This window comes from Oxyura jamaicensis, chromosome 3 (assembly GCF_011077185.1).
Source record: "Oxyura jamaicensis isolate SHBP4307 breed ruddy duck chromosome 3, BPBGC_Ojam_1.0, whole genome shotgun sequence".
In the NCBI taxonomy this organism is placed as follows: Eukaryota; Metazoa; Chordata; class Aves; order Anseriformes; family Anatidae; genus Oxyura; species Oxyura jamaicensis.
The window spans coordinates 46,838,965-46,858,376 of NC_048895.1; the positions used below are offsets into that span (position 1 = coordinate 46,838,965).

A 19,412-nucleotide genomic window follows, 5' to 3' on the forward strand; every position below is an offset into this window, starting at 1 on the left:
TTCTGCACAAGAGATATATATGCTCAAGCATATTTTTTTCACTGTAATGAGAAATATTTCCACATTCACTATAGAATTAAAAAAAAATGTGCAGATGTATTTTGACAACAACAGTAGCGAGGAGCTGTCAACTCAAGAAACTGAGAAGTCTTTCTCAGGTGCACCATTTTTTGGTAAAATGCCATAGTATATTGGGTTTTGTTGAATATAAATGAAATGCTTTCAGCCTTAACTTTGTAAATAGATTTAAATTATTCATTCATCTCAATTACTACTAAAAGCAAGTAGAGCTTAAAAAGCAATTGATACATTAAGTTAATTTTTCCTTTTACCATGTCTGAAATATGAATGTATATGTGTATTGATTGACTTGCACTGAAGGATTGCCAGTGAGATGTTGCTTATGTTTCTTAATGTTCAGTACATGAAGAGCAGCAGTGCTTACCCAAGGAGCTTATACTTAACTGGACAGAAAACATCCACATGAAGTATAATAAAATGTTGCACTTTCAAACCTTTCGGTAATGAGCAAGAATCATTTGTATTGGCTGAGCCATCTAATAAAATATAATCAATTAATCTGACATATCGAAAATCTTACATATGACTATTACATATTACTAAAAATCTTTTTTCAAATCTTTTTTCAACTCAATCCTTTACATATTCCAAATCTTTATTTTTCATAAGTTCTTTGTTATTATCTAATGGTGGCAAAAATAAGAGAAGCATCTGGAGTTACAGAGCTGCGTGGAAGGAAGGGAACTGAGCATTATGAACCTGAAAAGTGTCTGGAGATGAGACTTGTTCAGCAGCGGTTCTCCAAAGCAAAGGACAGGGCCCAGCGGTCATCAATCTCCCTCACAAAGACCACTTTGCTTCCATGCTACAGTATATTCAGAAGCTTGTTGTCTGCTTTATCTGCTTATGGGTGTTAGTGCCTTTTCTCTAGAAGGAAACAGCAGAGATGGTGTTCAGTCTCACATTTTGAATAGTTTTCTTACACTGTTGGAAGTCTAAACTGTGTTTTATTTGCAGATGGCATTCTCTCCCCTTTGTTCCTCCTACCCATTGTCTTTCTGCTGAGCATGGGAGGTCTCTCCTGGAATACAGTTGCTAGCAGTAGTTACAGCATACCCCATTTCACTGTTTTCTACTCTTCAGAAGCTGTGAAACACATTGTAGTAAAGTACTTTGAGATGCAAGGATGAAAACCTGTTATAGCAGTGCCACTATGACTTGGGTGGATTTGGCATCTCCTCACAGAAACAGGAGGCATTCTAAGGCTCATGTTATCTTCCTTGGCAGCTGTAGACTGGTGCATCGTAAGTCCTTGCTTGACTGTCACTGGAGCCCATTTGGAGCTACAGTCACTTACACACAATTGTACAATCTTACTTAGCTAATACTAATAATCTCATTATTATTTGAGTTTACTGCTGAATTACAGTAATTCTTTGTTAGGAGACTATGAACGCTATGGAGGGTAGGATTCAGTTGCCTTCTGGTATCCCGTTTGGTACCTGCTCAGATCTCCAGGTCACTTCATCACATCAGCCCACTCTGTCTGGCTGTCTCTGACACCTTAAAGGGCATCTGGAACAGCTGCTGCAAGCTCTTGTATAGGCATCTGAATCTCACTGTAAGCAGACAAAAACATTTTTCTATTAATGACTTTTCCTCTTCAAATAGTCTGAGCAGGAGCTTGAGTTCAGGATTTTGACAAGAACTAAATTACTCCAAATGCAGTCATTCCCTACTTCTGGCTTTCAGAAGTGTATTAGTATTTTACATTCAAAACATCCATTGTGTAGGACAGACCACGGAGTAAGGGGGTGAGGAAGTAAGCTGAAAAATTAATTAATGGTGTAGGGGCACAGTAGATGTTATACAAAGTTGAGTAATTGTCTAAATTTAAACATAGTGGTCTGATTAAAGAAACTAAAGTTATTGAAGATAAATTTGATACGTTTGGAAATTATATTTTACCATTCTAACCATCTCTCAGATTCTTATATTTTTTGTTATTTTTAGTTTGAAATGTTTTGTGTTTGCTCTCTGATTATAACTGAAGTACAAGAAAACATAACGTCTTCTGTGTATATTCAGATGACTTGAGCAGATCCAGTTCACATGTAGATTTTCTGTTCAACTAGAACACGAGAAATTTCCATGTACATACATTACAACTTTTCTTGTAACTTAGGAAAGTTAAGGCCACTTTCTCTAATAAGCAGTTGCAAGTTATGGAATTCATTGTATCATTTGTAAATAAGATGATCACTGAAATGTTAACATTATCTTTTATGGTACTGTATTGATTAAAATATATTTGAAAGTTTCACAGGCGGCTTTCTTTACCTTTTGGGTGTTTACCTAATCTGTTAAACTAGGAAAAGAAAGGTTATTACAGTTAGTGATTACAGGGTTTTGTTTTTACAGAACAGATGTGATAATTCTCTCAGGTTTTTAGCCCTCCCCTCTGCATCCTGATCATGCAAAGGCAGGTATCCCAGAGAACATACTCCACTATCCAGTTTGTGTAACAATACTGTTTTATGTATTAACAAATATTTGGTGTTGTGTAACAATGTGCTTAAAAGACAACAGGTTGTGTCAGGGACTATAAAGAAAACACTGCTCAAGGCAAGGCAGGAAAAAGTTATCTTGAATTTTCATAATTTTATTTTGATTAAAGAAAGTCAGCAATAAACCAGGTTGTTAGGTGATCCAAAATAGGCAGCCTTCCTTTTACCCACCCTAGCAAGGTCTGGAAAGTCTCTGTTACTTGGGAAGCTTGCAGACCACTTGCTTCTCTTTTAGAGGAGAAGAGGAGGCACTACTGGACTTAAAGAATTTCCCCATCTCCAGAAATTTTCTACTTGCTTTACATGGCCAAATTTCATGCCAGAAAAAAAGTTTTAGCAAGTCAATTCAAATGCATACATCTCCACTTTGGTTTTCCTCCCATGTAGTCTATTTATAGTCATCCATCTGATTTTAATTAGAGGTGTACCTGATCTTTTGTCCCCTTCTGAAGTTTGTACACACCTGTCTTACAGGTTAGTGAAGTCACTCATCCCTCTGGCTACAGACAGATCTTGGTACCACTGGAGATATTTGTCAAAGTAGAGCTCTGTGTCAGATTGACCACAGGTGATTAGTAAGGGAGTCATGGAAATGTATGCTCAGGCCCATACCTGAGATGTTATGTCGATATGCTCACAATTTTGCTTCAGCAATAGGGTTCTGAGGAGGTCTGGTAAAACCCTCTCAAAAAAAAAAAAAAAAAAGAGCAGGTTGAGAACTTCATTTAATTAGGAGACTGAAATATGAAGATTAATTTGATAACTAGTTATTGCACATGCAAAATAGTAGGTAGCAATTAGTAAGATAAGTGAACCGTACCAATATGACTAAAATGACCAGTTTTGCATACAGTATTGATGTCAGTCTCTTGTTTTATCTTCAGACACTAGATGTAGAAGCTGATGAAAGAGTTACTTACATTATTTCATACTTTTTCCTCACAAGAGCCAAGAAACTGCTGTCATTTGGCTGTTCATGATCAAGAATTTTGTTATGCGTGAAATTGTTATTCATGTCTTATTGCAGACTTCAGTTGTCCTTTTCAGCTAAAATGAAGCAAGGATATTTATGCACAACAGTTGCATGTCATCAATGATCATATGTAGTAAGTGGTAATCTTTCAAAATCAATTTGATCTCAGTTCATAAAATATTTTCTAAATACATATTCCCTCATTTTTGAAATGTAAAAATCTAAAATAATTGCTGAATTCCCTGTGTGGGGTTGGACTAGGGGATTTCAAGGAGTGCCTTCCAACCTAAACACTTAGGTCACTGTACAATTACAAAAAAGTTGTTGTTGTTGTTGTTGTTGTTAACATCTGTAATTTTGATTTTTTGATGGTGTTGTTTGTTAGTGGAGTTTCATATATAAACGTACACAACAGTAAGTCCAAATTGTACAATTGGGTAGCTCTATGTGCAAATATAATATGCCTTAAACTAGAATGTTATCCCATTGCTTGTCATTAATTGTCAACTTACCTAAAATCGCTTTTCGTATGACATACCTGTCTCTGTACTCAAAAAAGGGAAGTTCCTATGTCAGTGTGGACCACAAACAAGTAGAGAAGTGTTTGGAGAGATTTCTCCATCTTCTTCCGAAACATGAAGTGTTTTAAAGCTTCTCCTCTGGAAAAATTACATGATAGAACAAAATTAGGAAGAAGGCTCTCACATCCTCTGCAACACTGCCTTAGCAAAGCCAGCCTGTTGGGCCATGCGCAGAAAACAGCCAAGCAGTAAGACTGAGATTGTATTGACAAGAACAAGATGAATGCCCCCCTGGAGACAACAGGGTTTGTATGCTAGTTTCCACCACCTTTTCATCCTTTTGTACCCCCTTTCAGTTCATATGCAGATTAACTCAAACCAAGTCCTCACTAAATACTCTCTCACTTTAGTTTTGGAAAGTAGATGGAGGATCTAAATATTTATGAGGCTTTTTTCCTCTGGTTTATGATGCACTCTTGTTGAATGTTGAGGAATTACGTTAATGAATGCATGCCTGCACACACAGACACAGAAACCAGGCAAAAGGAAAAAAAAAAAAAAAAAAACACAAAAAACGTTGTCAGCCCTAGTGTGGGCATTTAATAAAAATTTCCCATAAAAAAAAAAAAAAAAAAAGGCAAAGAGATTTAAAATCTGTTGCCAGGAGAAAAATAAATTGTACAGCTGAGCACAAAAGAAAAGAATTAAGTTTCATCTTTGCTTTCCTCAGCTGCAAATGTAACTCATTTCAACTGAGAATAAATTTGAAATAAAACATGTTAATTGAAAAATGAATGCTTGTCAAAAAAAAAAAAAAACTGGATTTGTGTTTCCAGTAACAAAAAGGCAAAGGTTCAATGCTGTACAGTTTCCTTTAATGTCAGGAGCAATAACCATGCATTTTTTTTGTATGATACAAGGTGCAGGTAAGTAATCAGGGTTACAAGTCAAATGATTAAATGAAGCTTTCTGCTATGGTTTTGATTATTTTAGTTGCTTTATTTAGGAGGAGGTTTAGATATTATGAAACTTGGGGGGAGCTGGAAACTACACTAGATATTTTTAAATTAAATATAGGGTATACTGAGGCTATAGCAAGAAATACTAGAATATGATTCTATTTTTAAAATGGATAGCTCAAAATTGTAAATTAAACTTATGTTGTACAGATGAAAGAATATATTGCATTAAAATGCTAGAACTGAAATAGACATAATTCTTTTAATATCACACTTTCAAGAGTCTTATTTTCAACCCTTAATCATCTCTACCCTTTTGTTAGCCCCTTCTTCCCCCTCTGGTGCATGCTTAGCTGTGGTAAACAAGGCCCTGCTGTAGAAGTGAGACAGCAATTCTACAATTTCCTTTCACAATCACAAACCAGAACATGAGGATTTTAAAACGTGCTTTTGTGCTATTATTTGAAAACTTACTGAAGCAACTGCAGAATGTTAACTCTTAGCTCTAAGTGCAATAATAGTTGACTGTCTAGTCTGGTTTTGATTTTTATAATAAGCCTATCTAAATTTGATAAAACAGTGCCCTAATAAATATGTTCATGTTTTTATTGTACTTCGGTTTGGGGTTGTTCAATTTCATATGTAATTAAATCCAATAAAACATCTGCATTTCATTTATTCTAAAGTTACTGTTTATGTGAACTCCAAATATTAACTTTGCTATTTTCATTGCCTTTGCCTGTGATATCCAAGCATTGAGTGAAACAAAAATTTTGCAAAGGAAAATGAAGAATTTGCAAAGGTAACTTAAGCCCAAACTAGACATTGTACACACTCATCCATCAGCTGAATGCCTTTCCAGCACTTTGATGTTAAAGACAAGCTTCTCAGGAGATTATTTAGAAAGAGAGTGGTGTGAGGAGCCAGAGTCTTGTCTAGACCAACAGGACTTGAGGCCTACATATTAGCTAGTTCACATTGTTTATATGGAAGACAGGACAGAAAGTAGGTACCTGTGTTCTTCCTCTGAAACTCATTTGCATCCACAGATTTCTAACTGACTAAGAGTAACCTCTGCTAGAAGCTGAAAGTGCACAAAAACAGTTGCACAATTAACCCAGTAACACATTCAGTGGGTTCTTAAGGGCAAGACCTCCTGTCTTGTGAAATTTTCCTTCAAGAGTAAACAAGGATAGAGTGCCTTCCTCACTTCTCTGAATCAGAGAATCCTACAATGGATTCAGAATTTAGATCCCAATGCAAAATCGTAATTCTTAGGAAAAAAAGTAGGTCATTGAGTGGGTTGTTTCTAAGGACCAAACACAGTGCTGTCAGGATTGCCAGACTGGTTAAGATTTAGAGCTGGAGAAATTCCCCCTGAATTGTTTACTAGGTGAAGAATTAACTTCACACCTCTGCGTGTTTTTCATTGTCCAAGGAATTTCAGTCAAATTCAAAAATTACAATATACTTAAGGATGGAAAAAAAGTGCAGGAAATTGCAGGTAAGCTCTCTCAACATTCATCCTGCACGACAAACACTAAAAATGAGCAATCTTCCTTTCTTCCTAAGGCTGACTCTGAAGTGTTGCCACATTTTATCTGAAGGCAGTGGGGTGCAGCTATGTGTTTTCAAGAAAGTACTTTCTGGAGGCTGCTGAATCTCTAGGCTGGGATTTTTCCAAATGGATTCCTGCATAAATTTACCTTTTTTCCTTCCCAAAAGATACTTTCTACAGCTGAATCACAACACTTAAAAGGGAATCTGGCACTCCACCTAAACTGTGAGAAGTCTAGCTGTTTCCATACCAATGTAACAGAATCATCCCACGGATTGGAAGGTATTACCTCCATGGATGGCACAGAACTGAAAAAGATTTTTCTTTTTTGATTTTGATGTACAACCTTAGAGTATTCATCCTTGGTGCCTAAACAAAGGATTTAGGTGTATAAAGTGAGATTTGGCAGATTTTTTTTGTACTCAAATGCTTAAATTTCTGCTAATGATAGATGGACCTAGAGCTCCTAGCAGACATAATGCCTAAAAAGTGATGAAGCCATGACTACCAAAGTGCTTAGAGGTTTAGCACAAGATGTACTAAGACAAGTTTCTCTAAAGACATTTTTTCCTAACGTTAAAGAGAGATGGGTGGATTTGTTCATCTTTGAGATGATCAGCATAACAGGTCTGCAAGTTTTCTCAAGTTACCATAGATGATGTGTGCTTCCCCCCCATCTTCAAGTAGTACATAAGTACAAGTGTTTCCAGATTCGTAGCTCATGCTCACAAGCATGGTTCTGTTAGCACACCCTGCAAATCTAATTTCTAGAAATGTTATTCAGACACCTAACCTTCATGATGTAATTGATGAAGGAACCTGAGCACACCTGCAGCCATGAAGATACATTAGTTTTGGTACAGAGCTCCTCTAAGGAGTGAGCATTGTAACACCAAGGCTGCACGATGCTGGTGGAATAACACAGATTAGTCCTCCCTTTTACACGAATTAACTCCAGATTTCTTCAGAAGTCCTCAAGAGGAGTTTCTCTTCTGGTCAAACAGCTTCCAATATCAACAGTGCCTGCTTAGCAAAGCGACTGTGAATTTGGGAGAGTTTTCCTCTCCAAGCACATTTTTCTTACCCTATTTTCTCCTATTTCTCCATGTAAAGGGGGCAGGGCAGAAGATCAGACTTCTGTTTGATAACTGTTTTCTTTACCTGTTATTTTTGGCAGCAAAATCTGAAAGCTTTATGAATACAAAATGGTTATTTGAAAGGTGAAAGAAAATGCAGGCAAAACGTGAAGAAAAATGCAAAACCAACTAATATGGGGCCTGTAGTGTTATTTCAAGAATATGTATTCCCTATATCAAAACATAATTTACCACCATTCTATTTCTGCCATTTTTATGCAATTACCATGGATAATTTGTTGGTCAGGGATATTCTATGGTAATTTTTGAGAATTCTTGTTTTAAAAACTACTGAATATCAGGAATTAGACCTATGAAGGAAGCTTACATAAACCTCAAGCATCATTCCTTCCTAAAAATCATTTAGTGTTTCTAAACCATGTGAACTGAATTTGTTTGCATAAATGTATTTCCACCAAATGTCAATGCTCATAAGTTGAGTACTAATTACGTGATCTAATTTGAGAGCTTTTAGCAAGTATTTCTGAATCAGTTATCTTTTGCTTTCTGTAATTTGTCTTTTTCAGCTTTTAGAAAGTATTAAAACCATCCTCAAAGCTGAAAACAGAAGAAATAGCTTAACATTTTGGGATGTTTATGTGAAGAAAATAAAGAGGGTTGTTTGCTTTGTGCTGTTTTGTTTTTAAACATTTAGTTGTTTTACCAGTGTGATTTTAAGAATAACGTCATAAAAGAGGGAAATGATCCAGGAAAGGCACTGGAATGAGACAAAAGGTATCTGTACTCAATGGCAACTTTTGATACAGACTTTCTGGCTGCATCTATTCTAAAAAATGAAACAAACAGGAGCAGGATCCAAGTGCGAAAGCAAGGCCAGCCACCCTGGGCTAGCCACGTTCACACTGTTGAGCTTTCACCCAACACGGTGTGGGCATTACCAAACTGTGCCTAGCGATTCTTTGGGGAAGCGCTGGTTGGCCTGGGGGGAAAACTGTCCAAAGGGCTGCTCCAGCACTTGAACAGCACCCACACTTGGACATACTCCCTGGTGCTGCTTAATTTCTTAGCACGGATGTAATCCTGTGCCAATTTCAGCAAGTGCAGAATTGTTCTAACCCTAAGTCCCCCATTAGTGAGGAATAACTATTTTTCCTTTCTTCCTCTTCCTATCTATGTCTACTTGGGTTACATGATGTCACTGGTAAAAATTATCTCTGTATTATATGAGAACTATTACAGGGTCAGGACTTCACTTTAAAGTTATTATACATTACACTAATTAGAAAGTAGCAAAATAATTGCCAAAGTTTAGAACAGCCTGATAGAAGAAACTCTTCAGCCCCCCACACAGTGACACAAATATATAGCATATTTGCACATTCACATTAATATACAGTAGTATACTAAAATATGCTGTGCAAAAGAGTGCTGCATTACTGTGTTATCTTAATTCTGTCAGCAGAATGACAAGCTATTACACAGCTATTTGACAGAAATGTTATAGTTCATTAGAAAAACTTGTTCTTGCATCATAAACTACTGTTCTAAAAATCTGGACGCACTTCCACATAGGCATATAGGGCACGTCACTCAAAACTGACAGTGTTTTGTAATGAAAATACTAGTAGCTAGTCTCTTTCTGTCACTCTTAAGTTATCTTTTAAGATCAGGTTGCATACTGTATCGTTTAAATTGTAGCATGGAAAAAATATTTATGAAGGACAAAGCTAATCACCAAGCTGAGGAACAGCACAAGAAAAGCAGAACGCAAGCACAGGGCAGGTTCTTTAATGACTGCACACTGGAGATTGAATTTCCTTCTAAGAGTGGTAACTGTACACAAAGTAAGAACGACAGTAACAAAAATGGTAAAGGACAACAATAACTGCACAGAGGGAGAGCTGGCACACCGATAACATCAAAAAGCAAGGTTGTAAATTAGAAGCTCTAAACCAGGAATTCAGAAACCTATAAATCCTTTTTCCTTTCTTCTAGTAATTATTGTTCCAAGTAAAACTGGGTGAGAGACCCAAGAAACAGCTGAAGTAACTCCATATTACACTTCAAAACTGAAGTCTACAAATACTCCAGACCTCCTCTGGGTTTACCAGCGCCTCCATCCTAAGTGTCCATTTAGTACTAGCTGTCAACATTTTCAGGAACAAATGAATTGAATACAAAACCGTTTGTGTCAGAACTCCTTCAAGCGATGGTAAATTATGCAACTCTGCAAACTGAAAGTGTGTATCTTCCCTTGGTCAAGGGAAAATTTAATAATAATAAAAAAAAAGCCAAACACTTATTAAGGCCCTTCAGACTTGATTAAAGTCAAATTGCAGGAAACGTTTACTTTAATATAAAATATGCACAGTAACACAACCTTAATTAGACGCACACATCTCTCAAGATATCAATAAATGTTTCCTTTTTGATAAGTCTGATTTAATAGACTGTAATAACAGGGGAATGTTTCTGGAACATAATTTAGGGAAGTGGGAGAAATAAACAAGCTCAAATGTTTAAACCTCAACACCAATTAGCAGACCATTCTTTTCAAAGAAATAGCTGAATTTCAAGTTTGTTTAGCTTCAGCCAAACAGAATAAAGGCTTAGTTTTTAGAATAATTGGTTTTGAAACTTGAGAAGCAGCTTCTGGGTGTTGGTGTGTTAGTTTACAGAAGGCTACACAAGCAGCAAAATATGTTAGATGCTTTAGCTCTCACCAGTGAGTTAGAAAATAAATTTGAAGATGGGCCTCAACATCTGAAGGGTTGTTTGTTGTTGTTGTTTTTGATCTACCTTTGCATGAAGCAGAAACCAAGAGGTCAGAAATGGGATCCTTTGTCTCACATAGCTCTCTGGTAAAAGCATGGTGCTCCGCTTAACTGAGAGAGCTCTCAGCTGGGTTGCCACTTCATGAAACCGTGAAACAAACAATACATAGCGTACGTTCTTAGAAATCCCAAGTAAGGCTCCTGCACTTATTCACAGAAGTACTTGCACTCCCTTTTTGGCTACTGACACCACCAAAAAACATCCCACTACTTTTATATTTTGTTGGAAACTACCAAAAACAAATTTCCAGTGTCTCTTCCCAGACAGGTCTCTATTCTAATTTAAACACAGAGCATTTGATTTTTGTATTGAACAATAGCTTGTTGATTATATTTTGGAAGCAATGACAAGGAAAAACTATCACAAACAAAGAGCTGCTAGATGAGAGGACTCAACATGTCCCCAGACACAGGAAGGCCTAGCGGGGAGGGTTTGTGTCTAGAGCCAGCAATGGGTGTGAAATAAAGTAGCAATCTGATCCTTAAAGCTCAACTCATGTGATAATTGCTCAAGGAACAAGCCCCAGGGTGTCGAACAAGATCTCTTTCCCCTGAGATTTTGTTCTTGCCAACCAGGAACAGGAGAATGTGTAGTCCTACAGGCTTAACCTCTGCCAGTGCTTACCTGGATCTGTACCATTCCTGTTCCATTTTGTCCATTTTCCCAAGCATTGGTGGGCTCTGATTTTTCCTGCGTGAAAGTGAAAAGCCTCAGTTATTCTCCTGTCACAGGATGTCAAGCAGATTGCTACAGTTGTCCAGTTTCTTGTAAGTCAGAAGCAAGAACACGAATGTGAAGTCAGCAGTGGGTTTACACTGCAGTCGGTTCATAAAACCAGGTGACACTATTTTCTGTACGAGAGGGAAGAGTCAAGCCCACCTGACCTCAATGGGCATTTTGATTAACTGATGCAAGGATTTCCTCCCTCATTTTCCAGAAGAACGATTAAGATATTTTTTTCTTTACAAGACATAACTTTTAATGCCAATGTCAGTATTTGAAAGGCTTCAAAATTGTCTCTCATAAATGATGTTGAAAGGCATTTTATTTGTAGTAATTTTGCTGTTGCATCATATATTTAAACATGGTGAAATAAAAGAGTCCACGATAAAGAGCAATAGGAAACACAGAACTGGAAACACAAGAAAGCTTCACAATATCATTAACTGCAAATACAGTCTCAAGCTCAGCATTTTGTACTTCATGACATGACTAGCTGTTTAAAGAAACAAAATCAAAAGCACAAAATCACTTTAAAAAGCACATACACATGCATATACGAACTGGGACGCTCAAACTTCGCATGAAAGACAAAATTTGAGATTTTTGTATATCGCTGCATTACTGACCAAGCCACACAGAAACTGACATGCAACAAAACTCTTGCTGCAGCATGAGCAGTGGCACTCCCCAGGCTGTCTCTGTACATGTAGTAGGGGAGGATGAATGTCACATTACATCCTACTGGGAAACACCTTTGAAATAACTTGGATGCACTGCTAGACTGCACGCACATTTCCCTTCAATCCACTAGGGCACGGGAGCAGTCAATGCACAAAGGCCTTTGGTGAAGGTAGGCAGACAAAAAGAGGAGCTGCAACCTAGGTACTGCTCACTGCTGGTCTCTCCTTAAAAAAAAAATGGAGGAAGAAAAAGGTACTACTGGTTGACGCTTTTATTTCTCAAAGCTAAATGAAAAATAACGTGAACGGAGAACATAACCCAGGATCAGAATGCAGAGGTTTTTCCTCCTCCCCAGCAGACTAGCGAGCTCTTCCAAAATTTTAAAAACACTGAGGTTTTACCACCTTTCAGAGAAAGTCTCAGTCTCAGCAGATGGGAAGTAGGCCTTTTTTTCTTGCTGCCAGAAAACACAACTATTCATCAGAAGCTGTGACGCATCTAAGAACAAGGAGAATGAATTGCAAGAAGCAGAGAGAAATGAAGCAGCAAGCTGCTCCATGGGCACCAGAGCACCTGCAGGAGAAAGCTCTCCCTGGAACAAGGAGGCAAATGCTCACCTGTGTGTAACAGGGCAGGAGCTTGGGGGAGGAGGAAGGTGTTTAGTATACAGCTTTAAGGGTACCCCAGACTCAACAGCAGCAAAAATGTAGTATGGGAGTAGAGAAATGTAAAGAACTCAAACAAGTAACAAACTGAACCCCAGAGGAATTCAGAGGGTGGTGGCAAAGGATGCTAAGTGTGAATGGGACAGAGTGGCTACAGCAAGCATGAGATAAACAGAATGCCAGGGGCATGACAGCATGTGCTGGGGAAAAGAAAGTTTGTAACTTCAGATATTTTAAGAATGCATTCATTCACAGAAAGCAGCACAAAGCTCACCATGTCCAGGGCTTCAGGGAACCATTTGTCCCTGAAAAAGTTAACTCACTTTTTCCCTAAAAGTTACTTTTTTTGTGTGCGTGTTAGGCCATACACTGGTACACACCCCAAGTCTTTTCTCTGTTTTGCCCCTACTGTGCTGACTGTACCAGGCCAGCAGCTTTCCATTTGAACACTTCCCTTGTACTGCCACTTACTAGCGAGTTATTAAATGAACTCTATTACATACTGTACATAGATCAGGATATAGTATTAGAAGAAGCAGTAGCCCTCTATTCTCTGCTACTCCTCTGTATCTTACATTGGGCAGACAATCTAATGTCTCCCACGTTCCCAGCTCTCTCACCTACAAGGCGCACTCCCTCCATCTTTTAATGCCACTCTTCCTCCCCCTGTCCTACAGCACACATCTCAATTTTCAAGTTCTCTTTTTTCCATGCCCTCATCTTCCCCTCACCCACCACCTTCCCACAGCCAGACTTGCCTCTAGAACAGGTACACCTCACCCTTAGCTTTCTCCAACTTTATTTTGCTCCTTCCCTCTCCACAACTCACCTCCTCAACCTCCTCCTGCCTCTGGCTTTCAGGTGATCCCTTTAAAGCCTCTCAGACTGTGATGTCCTCCTTATTCCCTTCACCTGTTACTCAGCTGCACACATGTCATTCAAACAATCAAATCTACTCATTTTGTTGGTCTGCTCTGTCTCCTTTAATTTATCTCAGAGCTCCTGTCTTTCCAGGCTTCCTGCATATTTTCTTTCCTCCCAAATTACCCAGACTTCTACTTTTGAGCCGCACCCCCTAAGCTATGCTGCTCTAACCAGCCTCCTTTTTCCACATATCTCATTGTCTCACAGTAATATCCACCTTTTTCTCCTGGCTGATGCTCTTGTAATGTGCATTTTGACCTGAGCAACGTCACAGTATTTCCATTGCTGCGGCTCTCTGTTTTGCTGTGTTGTGCAGACACAAGAATACAGAGGTTTCAATTAGCGTGTAAGCTTGCCAGGGCAAGAATCGTTCTTGCCTGAACTATAAAGGACCTTTTAAGCACATAGCAATAAATGCAGAGATTTCAACACCATCTTATTTCCAGAGGCCTTGTTTTGTGGAAAGTAGAGCTCAGTGCTTCCTCTCCTTCTCTGTCTTTCCTCCCCCATTCTTCAGATCTGTTCAGATCTTATGGCACATACATGACTTCACCAGGACTCTCCTGCAAGTCTGCAAAACTGCATCAGGCCCAAAAAAATACAGTTTTCAAGTGTGCATCACAGAGCAGAGGAACAAATAACGTAAGATGTGTCGATCACCTCTGAAACAGCTCCTAACACCATGCATCTCACCCCACTATTCAGTAAGGTCTGCATCCTTGCTCTGCTGAGTACAAAGAGAAACATTTCAGCGAAACATCTGCATAGGTGTAGTTTGTATAATTCAATTACACAGTGTTGTAAAATGGAAGCATAATTTTTAAAGCTTTCTTTTTCTTTTCCAAGGCATACATTACGTTTAAAGGATCAATTTATTCTGATAATATTTTTGCAGAAAGCTGAATGCTCTCTAGTTATTGCACCCCCTCTGTGCGTCAGATGGGATTCTGATACCATATTCAGTTCTGTTTTTCCAGTAACACCGCTCGCATATCCCTGTAAGTTTTCCTCCCAACTACATACATACTGCTCCGTAAGAACAGATGGAGTTTACGCACAACTGGCTTTTCTTTTTTTTTTCCAATAGCCAGTCAAAATGAACATCCAGACAAGAGAGAAATGTGCTGAATTTCTCAATTCTTTCAGTAGGTTTAAAGATTTTATGCTATCATTCGTTGATCATGTAACACCCATGGTCACAAGCAGCTGTTGGCTGCATAAGGGAGTCAGACAAACTCCCTTCTTACACTACTGCACAAAAACAGGCATAAGCATAGAAAAAATTAGCCTGAGGAGCACCAGGGCAGCCTTGTGTGCAGGATGAGCTCCCTGCCCCCTCCCAGCAGGGCAGAAGGAGCCTGTAGCAGAGGACGTCCTGTACCATGCACCCCCAGTGCTCAGGGACAGATAGGACAAAACCAAGATTTCCCAGCTGGGCATAAACAAAGGGGAGCTGTGGCCAAGATTCAGCTCTGGCAACTTACAGAAAGATTGTGAACGGTTCGTAATAAGCAGAAGTCTCTCTGCCAGTTGTGTCCTATGTGTATGCAGATAAATCAGCCACTTGGAAAAACTGCAGAACAGGTTTATTTAAGGCTCCTGAAACTCATGGATTTATTCCTAATCTTCTGAAGACATGCTTATACATTGCGCAGCTTCATTATTATAGCTCCACTTTTCAGATTTCTACCTTAAATCTCAGCTGCTTGTTTCAGTCCATCCAGCTCTATAAACGCTGGAAAAGATGAATAAATCCTACCTTATACTCTTCCCTGTTCCTGACTATCAAAAATTCAAACTTAACCATAACAAATAGAGCATTTACTTAATTGCAGGCTTTGTTAAGGAGCAGTGCTCAGTCCTTCTGAACATGCCAGGAATCCCAGAAAACAACTTTTAAAAATTTAGGAAAATTACTCTTTCTAGCTCATTCAGTTTGTTGCCTTTTTTCTACCCTTAAGAAGTACTGAGCTGTAAGAAGGAGGGCTCCCAGGGAGCACTCAGGAATTCATGTCACTGCTGAGTCTGAATTACAGATATCACTATGCAGGGCTATTTTATTCTTCCCAGGCTCAGAATTACCAGTTTTTTAAGGTAGGTTGCTTTTCTTAAAGGTGGAAGAGAGGAACATAGTAAAGAAATAATAGCAGTCAACAAAGTATCTATCTATCACTGGGAAAAGAAAAGGGAAAAGAAAAAAAAAAAAGAAAACAACAAAACAAAACCAAAAAACAGAAGAGACAGCAGTGAATTTCAATCAGAAAAGAAGATGGGTTGACTCATCTTGACTCTTCCTGGATTTTCTCTTCTTAGCTGAGATCAAGTTCCTTCAGTTCAAAACTCTGCAAGTTTCCTTTCCTATTCAACTTTCTCTCACACATTCGTTTCTCTTCTCCTGTCTGCCTTCTTTGTCTCAGCTCAGTCCCGGCTTTGAACTTTCTTTCAAGGTATCAAAACTTTACTTAAAAAAATAAAAAAATAAATAAAAATCTCAAGCCACCTAGGCGATTAACACAATACAGTTCAACAACTACAGATTGGTTTTCAACCACACTTAACCCAGAGCTCACTATTTCTGATTCAGACCTGCATTCCAAAAACATTTTTTCAAAAACATCCATCAGTCAAGGAAAAGAGATTTATTACTTCTCTCTTGAAAGGAGCTACTCCTTTGTGAATGCTACCACCAGTGTGCTCTTGGTCCAGGTTTTCTGTATTGCTGTCCTGTGTTGTATATTGTTTTTCTCTGATTTACTTTGTAAATTGCTCAAAACCAACACCTTCCCTATGTAAAGGATTTTATCAAAGATGTTCTCCAAATAATACTGTAGGAGAACAGCTTAGTCATTTCTTTGCTAAAGTTCAGCACGGCATTTTACTTACTCATTTCATAATAGTGACCTGTTTAGGACTAGACTGATCCAAAAACCACATTCTTGAAGGTTCATATCTAGATTTTAGGGAAAAAAAAAAAAAAAAAAAAAAAGAAAAAAAAAAGTTCAAGGCAAACTCCAGTCTCTGGATGTGGATTTGTATTTTTACAATAGCCTTTAACACATTGTAGTTTGTGCATTATATTATGCGAGAATTAACGGTTCAGTTTCTAGCCAATTTATTTTTATCTGGCTTTGGTTTATACTTTCACAACCCAGTGATTCTGTTGACACTGCAAGACAGGAGTCAGTCCCATTCAGAATGTCATGTTTAGATGCTGCAATACTTTGCAGAATACAGACATACAGAAATAGAAAATGGCAAAGTATGTACAAAAGTCATCTCTTAAACTCCGTCAGGGCATTCTGGGCTTTTCTTGAGCTGGGCAGTATTTTATTCAAACTCTTGAAGAATACACATCAATATTTTTTGTTTTACATCTTTTAAGAGAGTCTGCTTAAAATCATGTTCGTCCTTCATTACAAACATACCAAGCAGGTATACATCCTATATTTAATCCATTATAGTAAATTAGGGGGGAAGGGGAGAAAAGAGACATTGCAGAAAATCAGGAAATTGCCGATCTTCAACTTCTTGAAGTCAAGAACTGTTGGTGTTTTACAAACCAAAGTTAAAAAAAAAAAAAAAAAAAAAAAAAAAAAGTCTGTACCTTTGTATCTGGAATCTGCTGGGTGCTAATTCAACATGGCAATGAGATGAAAGTTGGATTCATGCTAGTTTCAACATTAGAGGATTGGAATGCAGCCTGATTAGCATAGAAGTCAAACAATTCACTGGCAATAGATTGCTTTCCACTTCTAGATCTGCTAAATAAATAGAAAACTAATTAACAGTGTAGTATGGCAGATGTAGCAGGTTTGAATTTCATTAGAGCACTGGCCAAGAACTGAAAGAATCAAGAAGTCATTATATATCCCAGAGTCTAATGAATCTTTCATGCTGTCTTTTCCATGGGACAGATAAAGTACTATTTATGTGCCCTCTGTGTATGAATTTCCTGATATATTTCCACTTAAAATAAGAACGAAAGTGTGAGTGCCTGAAATTATTGCAACTATTCTTTTCATTTTCCATAAAATTGCTTTGGTTCTGAAACAGCAGGACTCTGTTTCTTGCCTTGTACATTTTTGTTCAGCTATTTAAAGCTTTATTAAATATGGTTTTCATGGGGCATTTTTATGTTTCATTATCTGTATTTCTTTCCCTCTGATGAATAGTGATAACAGGTTGTAGCACATATTTCCCTGTAGCAGTTAAGAACAGAGATCACACAAGGAATACCTATACTCACATTCTGAAAGAAATATATATATATATACATATATATATATATTTTAAAGTTATTTAAGGCATTTATTTTTACACCTTTTCCCCCTAAACACACTAAACTGAGCTTCCTATATCCAGAATTGCATAACCAGATTTGGCAGTATTAATTAACAATAAAAGTAGTGTTTTGCCCCATAAGAATCAATAAGATAATTATGTTACTTAGGAAATGGTAGTCATATGATTTTGCTTTCAGTGCATAATGAACAACATTAAGTTCTGTGCAACAAAAAAGGTTTTACAAAACAATCCAAGCCACAGAACCTGTCTGAAATTTGTCCAGGAAAGCTCAGTTGAAGTCCTGCAGCAACTAGCTTATTTCGCTAACTCTTGTGTGAATGTCTACATGCTTGCAAACACACACACATTTAATCAAGAAGTACATAAATTCTTAAACCATATACTCCCAGAAGGCAGTTTTGGCTGGTGTGCAGGAAATACCAGGATCATTTTTGTATTTTAATATCGGGACCTTGGAACATTTTTGTCACACTCCACATAGCTTAGTTCCTAAGTAAAGAAGAATTAAATGTCTTTCAAGTGGCCATTATCAAGCTAAGTGCTGTACATAAATATGCATGAGAGGTCATTATTGCCAAGAGATGATGCTTAAAAGGTTCGAGTGTCTTTTCCTAAGATTTTTCTACTTGCTCTGTAACAGCGGAGCAAGTATTTCAAATGTGCAGTTCCATCTCCAGAAAACAATTTCTATCTTTTGGCATTTACCTCTTCTGTTTTGCTGTGGAGACTCATGTTAACTCCCAGGTATCCCAAGCCATGGCCTGCTAAGACCACCTACTTGAAAGCATCCTTGTAAGCAGCAGTACTGCCTTAGCGATTATGTGTGCTAGATCCTTCTCAGTCCCTGGGAAATGGTCAACACCACTGCAGCAACATAGCTGCCTTAGTCATGATTAGCTTTTTGAGAACAACTTGAATGTGCTATGCTATGAGCAAGACGTTTAAAGTAAAAGAGCAATCGTGGGTGTGATAGCAGGGCAGAGGAATGCAAACACACACTCCCAGTGACTATGGATTGCATTCTTCTCTGACAAATGAAAGACCCTCAAAAAGTCACAAAATGAGTGTATTTAGACTACAAGCCCATAGCCTTGGGTGTTTTCCAGCAAAGCTAAGCAGTTACATCTCCCAGTGATTACTGTGGGAGCTGCATATTGTCAGCAGCTCCCTCCGAAACTGGGGTAAGGACCTCTGCAGCACTGCCTTCAGTGCTTCTATCATGCACAGGATACCTATGGCATTAACAGCTACACTTGTCAGGTGCCCAATTTACTCTGTGTTTCTCCCTCTATTCCCTCCCCCCGCTCCCCCCCCCCAGTTCTTCCAGTGAGGGTTTTCGTTCCCACATGTGCCTGTTAGCCTCATGTGATGTCATTCTCCCAACTGCATGAACCTTTCCAAAAGGCTTATCAAACCTAATACTTCTTTTTTTTAATTTCCTTTCCAAAAACATGCTAGTAGAAGGATGAAACACACTTTCTCAGTCCTTACTCAGCTACAACAGGAAAGCTCTCTCTCCTTGACACAGTGCCGCCCGGGGATGGTGGCAAGGCGATCCCTGGCTGATGGTGCTCCTTTTCTGC

General features: G+C 38.2%; 1 long non-coding RNA gene across 3 annotated transcripts; it reads right to left on the reverse strand.

Moving 5' to 3' along the window:
• Positions 1 to 686: 686 nt before the first annotated feature.
• On the reverse strand, positions 687 to 14,172 carry LOC118164017. 3 transcript variants are annotated; one of them, XR_004749301.1, is made up of 3 exons: positions 13,430 to 14,172; positions 11,156 to 11,221; positions 687 to 1,640 (listed from the first exon to the last, which is right to left on the reverse strand). It is a non-coding gene; the product is annotated as an uncharacterized LOC118164017 (long non-coding RNA). The 3 variants fall into 3 exon arrangements; XR_004749303.1 differs by lacking the exon at positions 13,430 to 14,172 and adding an exon at positions 12,340 to 12,442; XR_004749302.1 differs by lacking the exons at positions 11,156 to 11,221; positions 13,430 to 14,172 and adding an exon at positions 4,100 to 5,128.
• Positions 14,173 to 19,412: the final 5,240 nt, after the last annotated feature.